The sequence below is a fragment of the Macrotis lagotis genome, chromosome 1 (assembly GCF_037893015.1).
Source record: "Macrotis lagotis isolate mMagLag1 chromosome 1, bilby.v1.9.chrom.fasta, whole genome shotgun sequence".
Taxonomy (NCBI): domain Eukaryota; kingdom Metazoa; phylum Chordata; class Mammalia; order Peramelemorphia; family Peramelidae; genus Macrotis; species Macrotis lagotis.
In genome coordinates this window covers 709,613,588-709,625,041 of record NC_133658.1, presented here as the reverse complement: position 1 = coordinate 709,625,041, position 11,454 = coordinate 709,613,588, and the positions used below count along the sequence as shown (strand labels likewise).

Genomic DNA, 11,454 nt, shown 5'->3' with positions numbered 1-11,454 from the left:
ATTCTCTCCATTTCTATTTTGCCCTCTGCTTCTAGAATATCAGGGCAATTTTCCTGTAGTAATTCTTTGAAAATGATGTCAAGGCTCTTTTCCTGATCATGACTTTCAGGTATTCCAATAATTTTCAAATTATCTTTCCTAAGTTTGTTTTCCATATCAGTTGTTTTTTCAATGAGATATTTCACATTTTCTTCTAATTTTTCATTTTTTTGGTTTTGAAGTATTGATTCTTCATTTCTGGTAAATTCATCAATCTCCCTGAATTCTATTCTTTGTCTGAAGGATTTGTTCTCCTCAGAGAGTTTTCTTATCTCTTTTTCCATCTGGCCAATTTTGCTTTTTAAAGCATTCTTCTCCTCAATAACTGTTTGAACTGTTTTATCCATTTGACCTAAGCTGGTTTTTAGCATGCTATTTTCTTCAGCATTTTTTTGGATTTCCTTGACTAAGCTGTTGACTTCATTTTCATGTTTTTCCTTCATCTCTCTCCTTTCTTTTCCCAGTTTTTCTTCCAACTCCCTCATTTGATTTTCAAAGTCTTTTTTGAGCTCTGTCATAGCCTGAGCCCAATTTCTGTTTTTCTTGGAGTCCTTAGATGCAGGAATTTGTGTTTCCTCATCTTCAGACTGAGTATTTTGATCCTTCTTGGGCTCATCTGCAAAATATTCCTCAATGGTCTTCCCCTTGTTTCTTTGCTTGTTCATTTTCCCAGCCTAAGCCTGTTTTTTGGGGTGCTTCCTGAGCTTTTGGGACATTTCCACAAGGGTCTCAGTGTGTGAGGTTCTGTCCTCCCTCCTGGTCTGTGAATAACCATAAGTGCCCCCCTCTGCCACGGGGCTGAGGTGGAGGGGCCCTGCTGTTCTATGGGGGGGCCTAAACTGTGATCAGGATCTGAATGTGGTCAGAGCCCCAGAGTCCTGTTCCAGAGGCAGAGGACAGAGCTCTGCAGTCTCTCTGTCTTCACTCCCCTCCCTCAGCTCAATGGGCTCATGCCCTGGGGGCTCCTGCTTACCGGCTTCGCCTGCTTCTGTATCCTGGTCTAGGTTGCCGAAAGACCCAGCTGCTGGCTGTGTGCCCTGAGGGCTAGGCTCCAGTGCTTGCTCTGGCAGAGGTCCCCCGCTGTTCCCCCACTTTGTGCCGGTGCTCCCCGGGGTGCAGCTCAGGAGACTCCCCCACTGCTGTGAGCTGCGGCTCCCAGTGCCCTGGGGCTGCCTCCGGGAGGCTGAAGTTCTTTGGCTCTGGCAGGCCACCCCTCTGGCCGGCCACCCATCGAACCCCGGGGAGCAGAGTCTTTCTGCCCTTTTCCAGGTTACCTTGAGTAGGAGAACTGCCTCACTGGGTCCCTTTGTGGGTTCTGTCTCTCGAAAGTTTAGTTAGAGTCCTTAGTTTATGAGTTTTTATGAGAGAGCTCCTAAGACTCGATCCCTTCATGTTGCCATCTTGGCTCCGCCCCCAATTATCTAAGTTTTGTACTTCCAAATATCCAGTTCCATCCTCTATCCACTGTGCCACCTAGCTGTCCTGGACTTCAAAGCTGGTACTGTCCAGGAAACGTCCTTTATCTATCTAGAAGGCCAAACATTGAGAAGTTTGAGGATCAATGAAAATATTGTCCACAAACTGCTCTCTTAGGTCCAATAGAAACACACAAATCTAACTCTGCTTCCTGCTTCTACAAGAAATTTATTAGTGGCCCACCACTTGAAACTTGGAAAATCCATATAACTCTAGTTTAATAAATGCTCAGAAGTTATAAGAAAGCACACATAAACTCCACATATTTCTACTTCAAGACTGAAATTAAACATTTTGAGTGGAGTATACATAAAAGATGTTGATAATGAAGGGAGAAACCCTCATTACCAACAAACCCAAGAATGAATATCTGTTCTACTGTCTGGTCTGTCCTTTTGTGATTCCAGGGACATACTCAAAAGAGAGTAAGAGAGACCCTAATAGAGCTGGGCTCACAGCTCAGTTTTAGAGACTAAAAAGGGTATCCTTCTATGATAAATGTCCATCTTCCTATAGCTCAGCCAACCAATCACCTTGAAACCTTCTGTGTTCTCTCAGCAAAGTATCAATAGTACTACATTCCATGCTAAGGTGTTCATCATAAACCTTAAAATAGTGGCAAATATCCTCTAAAACTAATGATAACTTATATTTATATACAGTACTTTAAGGGATGTAAAATGTTTTACATAGGTAGGAGTAGATAAATTAACTGGGAGCAATAAAAAAATGAAATCTGATGCAATTTTTTTGCATTTTTAAAAAACTTTTAATATGAAATGCATTTTTAATTTTACTACTCACTTGTTTAACATGATTTAACATTGAGCTCAAAATATTTAATCCAGTTTCTTTAGTTCTTCATCAAGAAACCACTCTCATCACCGTATATTAAGCGTACCTTTGTTAAACAGTATTTCTCCAAGTCTAACTTTTATTATGGTCCACAGCTTTTCAATCAACTCTAAATCAGGTAAAGTTACCAGACTGATAATGTTTGTCTCAATCTTTTGGATAAATTTCTTAAAACTTTTCCTCTCATTGGCTTACAGTATCAACTCTTCATTTGGGAATTTCTATAATTTTGAAACAATTTTACTACTCAGTATATAATGTATTTATCAGATTTCATTGTTTCTTCAATGAGAATGAGACTTCCAGAAACACAGGAAGTAAAAAATCTTCAAAACTTTTTTTGGGGAAGAGATCTGCTTTTATTCTTTTCTGATGAAGATTCCTTGATCTTAAAGGTTCACCTGAACTTTTTCTAACAAGGATATAGGCATAACATATAATGAAAAACTATTTTCTTAGAAAAAATATATCTTTTAGCAGTGTTCAGTATTCCAGTTTTTGTATTGTCTTGGCAAAACTTTTTCCTTCATATAAACTAAGCAGCTAGTTTTTAAAAAGTCTTCTCAATGCTCCTGTTGTCAAGAAATCGAAGATTCACTATCAAAGAATCAACAACAATAATTTGCACACATCAGATCTCTTTGAAGATCTATCTTTGTTTACAGATTAATTAGTTTCTTTTGCCTTAATAGTCTATCAGTTTTGGGCATTGCCTTTTGCTTTCAATGTTACTTTCCCTTGTGTGTCTGATAACCTGTTTTGTGTTACTGAACAATTCTCAAAATGTTTGATTTCCCCTTACCAATAGCCACTATAAATTTCTAACAAGCATTTTGGAATGTGTACTTTTTTGAAGAGCTTCAACTTTTTCATGTTTTGTTGTAAAAATATTCATCTTTAACCATAGAATTGAAAACACAACAAAAGGGACCAATGAAACATATGCCAAGAAACTGCTCCGCTGACAAAGAATTAATCATACTTACAGAGATCAGCTCAATCCAGTCTCATCTAATTAAGGTGACATGCTATGAATCACCCTAATGTTCACTGCCACCATAAAATGAAATCAAAATTATTGATTATCCCAAGTAATTTTCCCATCACTGTATTAATTTATTTGATCCTTACATCAAGTCTTTGAAATAGATGCTATTATTATTTCCATTCCTCAGATTTCCATTCATTCAGAAGCTTGAGTGAATTAACCAGTCATATAGCTAGTAAACATCAATCATGACTCAAATTCAGGTCTTCCTGACTCCAAGTCTAGTGCTCCCTAATCTCATTAAACTAATAGAGGAATTCACCAAACTGACCATAGACATATATTAGTTATTTTGCTGAACCATATTGAGTTATTTACCAAGATCATGCCAAGAGGACATGATTAAAAAATTGTTATACCACAGCAAGGAAGAGAGGAAATAAGCATTTATTTAGTGCCTACTACATGGCAGACACTGTGTTAAATAAATAAATTATAAATATCTCATTTCATTCTGACAACAGATATGTAGGTGCTGGGAGTTAGATATTATAATCATCCCCATTTTATAGCTGAGGATAATGAGGCAGACAGAGTAGAGATTAAGTGACTTACCCAGAGACACATAGCTAGGAAGTACCTTAGGCTGGACATGAATTCAGGTCTTCCTCTCTCTAGACCCAGCACATTATCTGCTAAGCCAACTGATAATGCATTCTTCTACTATAAAATACATGAGACAGTTTGTTCCAGAAGAGTTTAGAAGAAATAACTCTGGTTGACTAGACACCAAATATTTCAATATATCTCTGACTTCATTAGTAAAGAGATTTCCTTCACCAGTACAGAGCACAAACCCTCCAGGCTTTCTTATCTTGTGTGCTACTTATCTTAGTCCCCCCCCCATAAATTCTCTGCAGAGAATCAACCTGTCACACACTAAAGACTTTCCTCTGGCTCTTTCAATAATGCATGGTCACCCGTGCAGCACTCACAGGCTGTCCATCTGCTTTGATGTATTCTTGCTTCATGGTCAGATCACTTTCTTTTGCAGTTGCATAGATTTTTGATAATATCTTTTATGTCACATTTTATATGAAAGGCATTGTTGATGACATGCTACAGGCAAAATATTCTCACCATGCATCTTTGCCTTGTTTTTTGTGTTACCTGTAATAGATCATTCTTAGAATTGATTACTTCTGGATTCAAGTCATGGAATACTACAGTCTCCAAAGAGTTAAAAGAGAGTATTACTCAGAGGGCAATAGAAAAGTCATGTGATCAGGCTTTGATCTATTATAAACAAAAATTCATGAAATATAATCAGTAAAAAAAAAGTCTTCAAAGAATTGTATAAGCATTAAGTATCTACTGTGGGAATGGCATGTGCTAAGTTCTGGGGTTATAGAGAAAGGCAAAAATAGTCCTTGCCCTCAAGAAGCTTATAGTCTAATGGGGAAATATAACACATAAAACAATATGTAAAAACAAGTTATATACAAACTAATTTAAAGGTAAGCCAAGATTAAAGAAGCCTGCAAAGTTTCTTGCAGAAGGAAAGAGTTTTGTCAATACCTGAAGCCAGGAAATTCAGAAGGCAAAGATGAGAAGAGAGAGAGTTCCAGATATGGGGACATGAAGTTGGAAAAGTAAGCAAGAAAGTCAGTGTCACAACGGCTGAGTAAATAATGAGAAGACAAAAAGGTAGGAAGGGTCCAGATTATGAAGGTGCCAGGTTATGAAGGGATATAAAAGCCAAATAGAGGATTTTATATTTGATCCTAGAAGTAATAGGGAGCCAGGATAGAGGGGGTCACGTGCTTTAGAAATATGAATTTGACAACTGAGTGAAGGACATTCTAGAGTGCTGAGATATTTGAGGCAGGAAAACCAACTAGTAGCAGAGAAGACAGGTTGATTTTAGGGAGACAACTAGTAGGTATCTGAGGCAAAAACTGAAACCCATTTCTTCTCGACTCCTATATTTCCACTATGCCCCAATCAATGCTTAAAAGGCCTATGACTTCATTGGAGTGGTCACTCCCTCCACCAATGCAGACTGGAATCACTCTGTAACTTATATGATCTTCTACAATTACTGTGGCTTAAAAAAAAAATTAATTCCTCTGTAGCCAGGGATATGATTCTCAACACTTAGCTAGGCAAACAGCGGCCATAGTGTGCTAATACACAGAAAAGCAGCTTCCCTAATCACCTAGTGACAGCCACTAAAAGGCATAATAATCCATAACAGGGACAAAAGGTCCTCTTTGGGATACATCCTCATAAATCAAAGTCTAAGGCAACTGCTCTAACCTGCTTTCATCCGCTACAGTATTTATTTGCAAATCAGCCCATTTCTTCCCTCCAAAGTCTGGAGCAACCTGACAAGATCACTTCCCACAACCAGTAAAGTCAAGATGTTATCCAACCTTTGCTTGAAAACTTCCGCAGAGAGCCCATTCCCTCCCTCAGAAGGTACCCGTTTGCTTTTTGGATTGTTCACTGTTTCTGGATAGCTCTAATTGATCTTCTGGCCCATTCCTATTTGGTATGACAGAGGAATAAAAAAAGTATCTAGGGATACAGCTAGCTGCAACATGTTTGACCCATTAAATGATTTCCTTAGTGAAAACAAAAATGAAAGTAGGTACAAAAAGATAGAAGACATCAGAAGGTATATCCTTAACATATCCAAGGGGTAGCTAGGTGGCACAGTAGATAGAGCACCAGCCCTGGAATCAGGAGTACCTGGGTTCAAATCCGGCCTCAGATACTTAAAATTTACCTAGTTGTGTGACCTTAGGAAAGCCACTTAACCCCATTGCCTTCCAAAAAAAAAAAAAAACACATATCCAAAAGACAGCAACCTCTGACACAGGACTAATATATTTATATATTATTGACCACCAAAGAGATCAGAAGACTACTATATTATCACAAAGTTTCATATCAATCAATCATTTAATAGATGATTACCAAGCACTGCTCATCTAGACTGCTTTTGAGCCTGTAGAAGAGCTGTATTATCCTCATTTTTATAAAAAGGAAAATGAGGCAATTTGAGTTGAAACAGTAATTTGAGGGGCAGCTAGGTGGTTCAGTGGATAGAGCACCAGGCCTGGAGTCAGGAGGACCTGAGTTCAAATCTAGCCTCAGATACTTAATAATTGCTTAGCTGTGTGACTCTGGGCAAGTGACTTAAACCCATTGCCTTATATAATTTTTTTAAAAAAGAAATAGCAATTTTGGGCGGCTAGGTGGCGCAGTGGATAAAAAGGACCAGCCCCAGAGTCAGGAGTACCTGGGTTCAAATCCGGTCTCAGACACTTAATAATTACCTAGCTGTGTGGCCTTGGGCAAGCCACTTAACCCTGTTTGCCTTACAAAAAAAAAAAAACTAAAAAAAAAAGAAAGAAATAGCAATTTGAGGGAAGAGATTGAAATAACTTACCCCTGGACAAAGGGACAACAACTGAGCTAGGTCTGAATGCAAGACCAACCCTCACTCCAGAGGTCTTTAGGCCACGCTATGACCTAAGGATTCAGAAACAGTTATTCTGAATATCAGCTCAATATTTCTACACTGTTGTCTTTCCAGTTCGAACCTTTTTGGTTTTCATGGAGGGAGGTCCAGCCTCATAAGTTAATGAGTTCAGACTTCCAGAAGGCTTGAGCAATTCATTCATATTTAACAGTCACAGTTGACTGGAGTACTGGGGATAAGTGCCTTCAGTTGCACTGCTAATATATATCATAGACAGGACTTGAATTCATCCATTCACTATTATCCATCTATTTATCATACCCTTCTGCTTCTAATTTAAGACACAAATTAGGAAAGAGAAAAAGAAAAGAAGGGGAAAAACATTTTGGGTTTTTTTTTAAGGTTTTTGCAAGGCAAACGGGGTTAAGTGGCTTGCCCAAGGCCACACAGCTAGGTAATTATTAAGTGTCTGAGACCGGATTTGAACCCAGGTCCTCCTGACTCCAGGGCCAGGCGCTTTATCCACTAGGACACCTAGCCGCCCCGGGAAAAAAATTTACATACCACTTATTCCATGCTAGACATAACAAATACTAAGTTCTTTAAAAACATTAACACATTTGATCCTTACAACAAGCCTGGAGATAGGTGCTGCTATTATTCCCCATTTTACAGTTGAAGAGGCAAACAGGGATTAAATGCATTGCCCAGGGTCAGACAGCTAGTAAGTATCTGAGGCTAGATTTGAAATTTGACTACAGGCATTTGACTATCCACTGCATGACCCAGTTGCCTCAATTAGTAAAAAGGAAAGTAGCTCAGACTAAAATTCTAATTCAGACCCAGTCTTTAAATCATGATATAACTAGAGGCTTGACCACAGCAGTAGAATCACAATCAGTAAAATTTCCTTCATCAAATGATTTTGGGGCAGGCGCTTTTTGTCCGAAAGATTTTTTTTTTGGGGGGGGAGGCAGTATTTTAAGAAGAAAAGAAATTCAATAATAAAAAATAAAAATTCATGTCAGATAAAGAGAGAAAAGTTTAATTCAATAAAGCAAAAATGTGAACTAAAAGAGAAAAAAGAAAAAATCTCTGAAAGAAATGATGTGCCAAGAAAACAGAGGCCCATGCTAGTGACAGAAAGTTTGGCAATAAAGAAGACCTATTACTTCTATGTTACTGTGTAAATGAGTGGAAATTAGTACCAAAGATTAAAGGGATAGAAAGCTTTCCAAAGACCTTATGATATTCCTGTCCTGTTATTTTATACTCAGTAGCCCAATACATACATCAGAGAACCAAAATCTTTAGCCTGCAGGAGAGTACTAAGATCAGTAAGAAGGCACTCTACAGTGGGAGTACTTGCATATAAATCACTTACAAGGGGGAAAAAATGAATTTTCTATTCTTAGACAATTTTAGCTATTTGGAGGAAATGATCACTCCCACCACGAGCTTCTTGATATTTCCTTGAATCTGCTATACAGTATTCAGTTTTGAGGAATCACATTTGAAGTTAGTGACTAGGTTTCCAGATGACCCCAGTTTAAATAAGAGAAGAAAAAAAAAAAAAGACAGCCCACAGCAGTCTCTTTTCTCAACTGTGAACCAATTGCTACTAGGCAAGTCTGCAGAGCTGAAGTAGTGGGAAATCCTGAGAGAGGAAGAGGAACCAGCGGGCAAGTCAAACCACTGCACTGATCACCATTTATTCCCAGATCTTGGAGAAAACCCAAGAGCCTTGGAAAAAAGCATCTCCCAAATCACCAGACCTACTTTCAGCCCTTACAACCATCATTGAGAGAAGAAATATTTGTGAAGAAAGGGCAACTTCATCACAACTGAAAACCAGTGCTAACCAACTGCCAACTGGCAGATAAGCACAAGAGCTCTAGGAATGGCAGCATGCACTCAGTTCAACAATCCTCCCTTGAGTCTAATCTTATAACCAACATCTGGATAAGCGGCTTCTTTGGAGAAAAGGTCAGCCAGTTCCTCCAACTGCTACTGGATAGGTAAATGAGATTAGTTGAAGCAACAAGGCACCCTGAAATAGAATCAACCACCAATTCCACCACCATCATCATCATCTTCCCTCCACCCCTGATAGAGACAGTCCAAAACCCTGAATCCAAGAGGCTGGGTAATACCAATGCTTCTAGCCGTGTCAAATAGTTCACTGTCAGAAACTGATATGATTTTTATCAGTGAAAACGACATTAAAGAAGAAGCATTACCATTTTTTTCTTTTGTACAGCATCCTAAGGACCCTTAGGACCTTTGTATTTGACTTGCAGTTTAAACTTTCCACGTGTATTGTTTCCTTCATTCGAATGAGCTCTTTGAGAACAGGGACCATCTTACTTTTCTATTTATATCAACAGTATGCTCTTAATAAATCATTCATTTATTCAAAAGCTTATCTAGCAGCAAAGATATTCTCTTTTAAGAGTCTGGTTGTGAGATGGAGTCAAAAGACTAGTGACATCTAATTCGGTGACCTTGATAAGTCAATTAAATTATGAATCTCAGTCTCATCAATAAAAATTTTTTAAAAATTTGGATAAGTTTAGCATTTCTCTACCCAAAATATATTTTTGCTGAATAACATTTAAATTCTCTATAGCAAACTGATCTGACTTCTACAACTTCAGCCAAGGGACAATCAGCAGTCCTAGATAGCCAGGGAAAAGGAGACCAGAAGAGATGGAAAGAATAATAAGCATGGATCAATTTTTGTTTAAAGTTTACAGATTGTTAAGAAATAAGGATCTTTGATAAGAAAGTTTTGATGACTAGTTAAAATATCCACTAATGCCAGTCCATGGAAGATCTGCCATAAGGGAACACTGAAATGATCTTTTTAAGAACTGTTTCCAGATCTGAATTTCAGTGTCTAATTTCTATGTTATTGACAGCTTTCACTTTCACTTCATCCATAGAATAATATATAGGTTTTTGTATGGACTCCCACCTTTAATTATATTCCCAAAAAGAAAAAGAAAAATGGGATACACTTTGTCAAATTATTAAATACAATGGTAGCCTCATCTTAGAAGTTTTTTCAGCTCTTTCCAGTATTCGAAAATCACAAATCATAATTTTCTAAGAGTCTGACTAATAGTTTGTCTCAGAATAGGATAAATCATTAAAATGTAATAAAACATGCCCTCAACCCCAATACACCCTCAGAATAGAGAGCTTTTAGATGGCTATGATTCCAGTTTACTTCATGAGGCCTGATGACTTCTCTGTAGTGGAGGGGGGGGGTGTATTCATTACCCAAATTCCAGTTAATCAACAATCTAGATTATTTGAGATTACACCACCTTTGAAGCATAAGGTGGCTTTACACTTATGTAATTTCAGCATTCAAACCACAGAGCAATGGATTTTGTTTCATTTCTGGCTGGTGAAAAATCTCACCTTTTCCTAATTAAAGGGAGATGATGGGGTGGCCAAATCAACAAAAAAGCAAAAAGGAATTCCTGATTAACTGAGGCTTTTCAGTACTTTCAGGACTTAATTTGGTATATGTCTTCATACAGTTGAGAATATATAGCCAATGTGTTCTGTGTGTGTGTGTGTGTGTGTGTGTGTGTGTGTGTATTACTGTTTCCTAAGCATTCAACATATAGCCTGTTGTACAGATCACTAGACTTGGGAGCTCTGATTTGAGCTCTGAATTACCTCATTTCACAATCAATCAGTTGCACCTGAGAGGCTGAGAGGTTACTTAATTTCTCTGAAGTACCTAAGTTTGGGACTGATTTTCTTATCCATAAATGTGGAAAATAATATTTGCATTACCTATCTCACAGAAGCTTGGAAAAGATTAAATTAGATAATGGATGCAAAGGGATTTATAGTACTATACAAATATTAGCTATTGTATTTATTTTAAAGTATACACACCTTATGTTTGTAAGGCAAGGAGGGAGTCCTAATTGGTAGACCTCATATTATACTGTCACAGCACAGCAGAGCATACTGCACATGCCTTAAATAATGGAGTCACATTAGCTAATTTCCCCCAATACAAATAAGATTTCCAGTGATAACCCATACAGTTGCCTATGTGCAACATGAATGATAATTGTAACCTGTGAAATAACTAGTTATAAAACTATCTGAGTAACCACATGAAAGAAGCAACTAAAAGTCTTTAATACTCTTCAGAGCAGGTTACAATTTAAGAAATAAAAAACTAATGTCAATAGATATTGATACTGACAGGTTCTACTAAGACAAAGATCAGGCTCTATAAATGATTACTTTTGATCCAGAAAGACTATTGTAAATAATCACATATCTTGCATAACCATCACATTGTAAATCTTTATTTACCCCTGCTTTAAAGATTTTAAATCCCAATAATTAATACTATTTTATTAGTAATATAATATTACTACATAATCATGCATAATCATTGTATTAAACTATAAATATATTATAATACCTTAAATATTATAGTATATTCATAACATATCATATCAATATGTGATATTATATATTAAGATAATATTGTAATGTTAATATAATATATTATAATAATACTATTATAAGAAATCAATGAGTTAGAATTATTCTATGTTATAGTTTA

General features: G+C 37.2%; 1 protein-coding gene across 3 annotated transcripts in view; it reads right to left on the bottom strand.

Annotated features, from left to right (window-relative positions):
- ACVR1C (activin A receptor type 1C) overlaps window positions 1-11,454 on the bottom strand; it is a 111,143-nt gene that overhangs the window by 98,353 nt on the left and 1,336 nt on the right. The window lies entirely within an intron of this gene.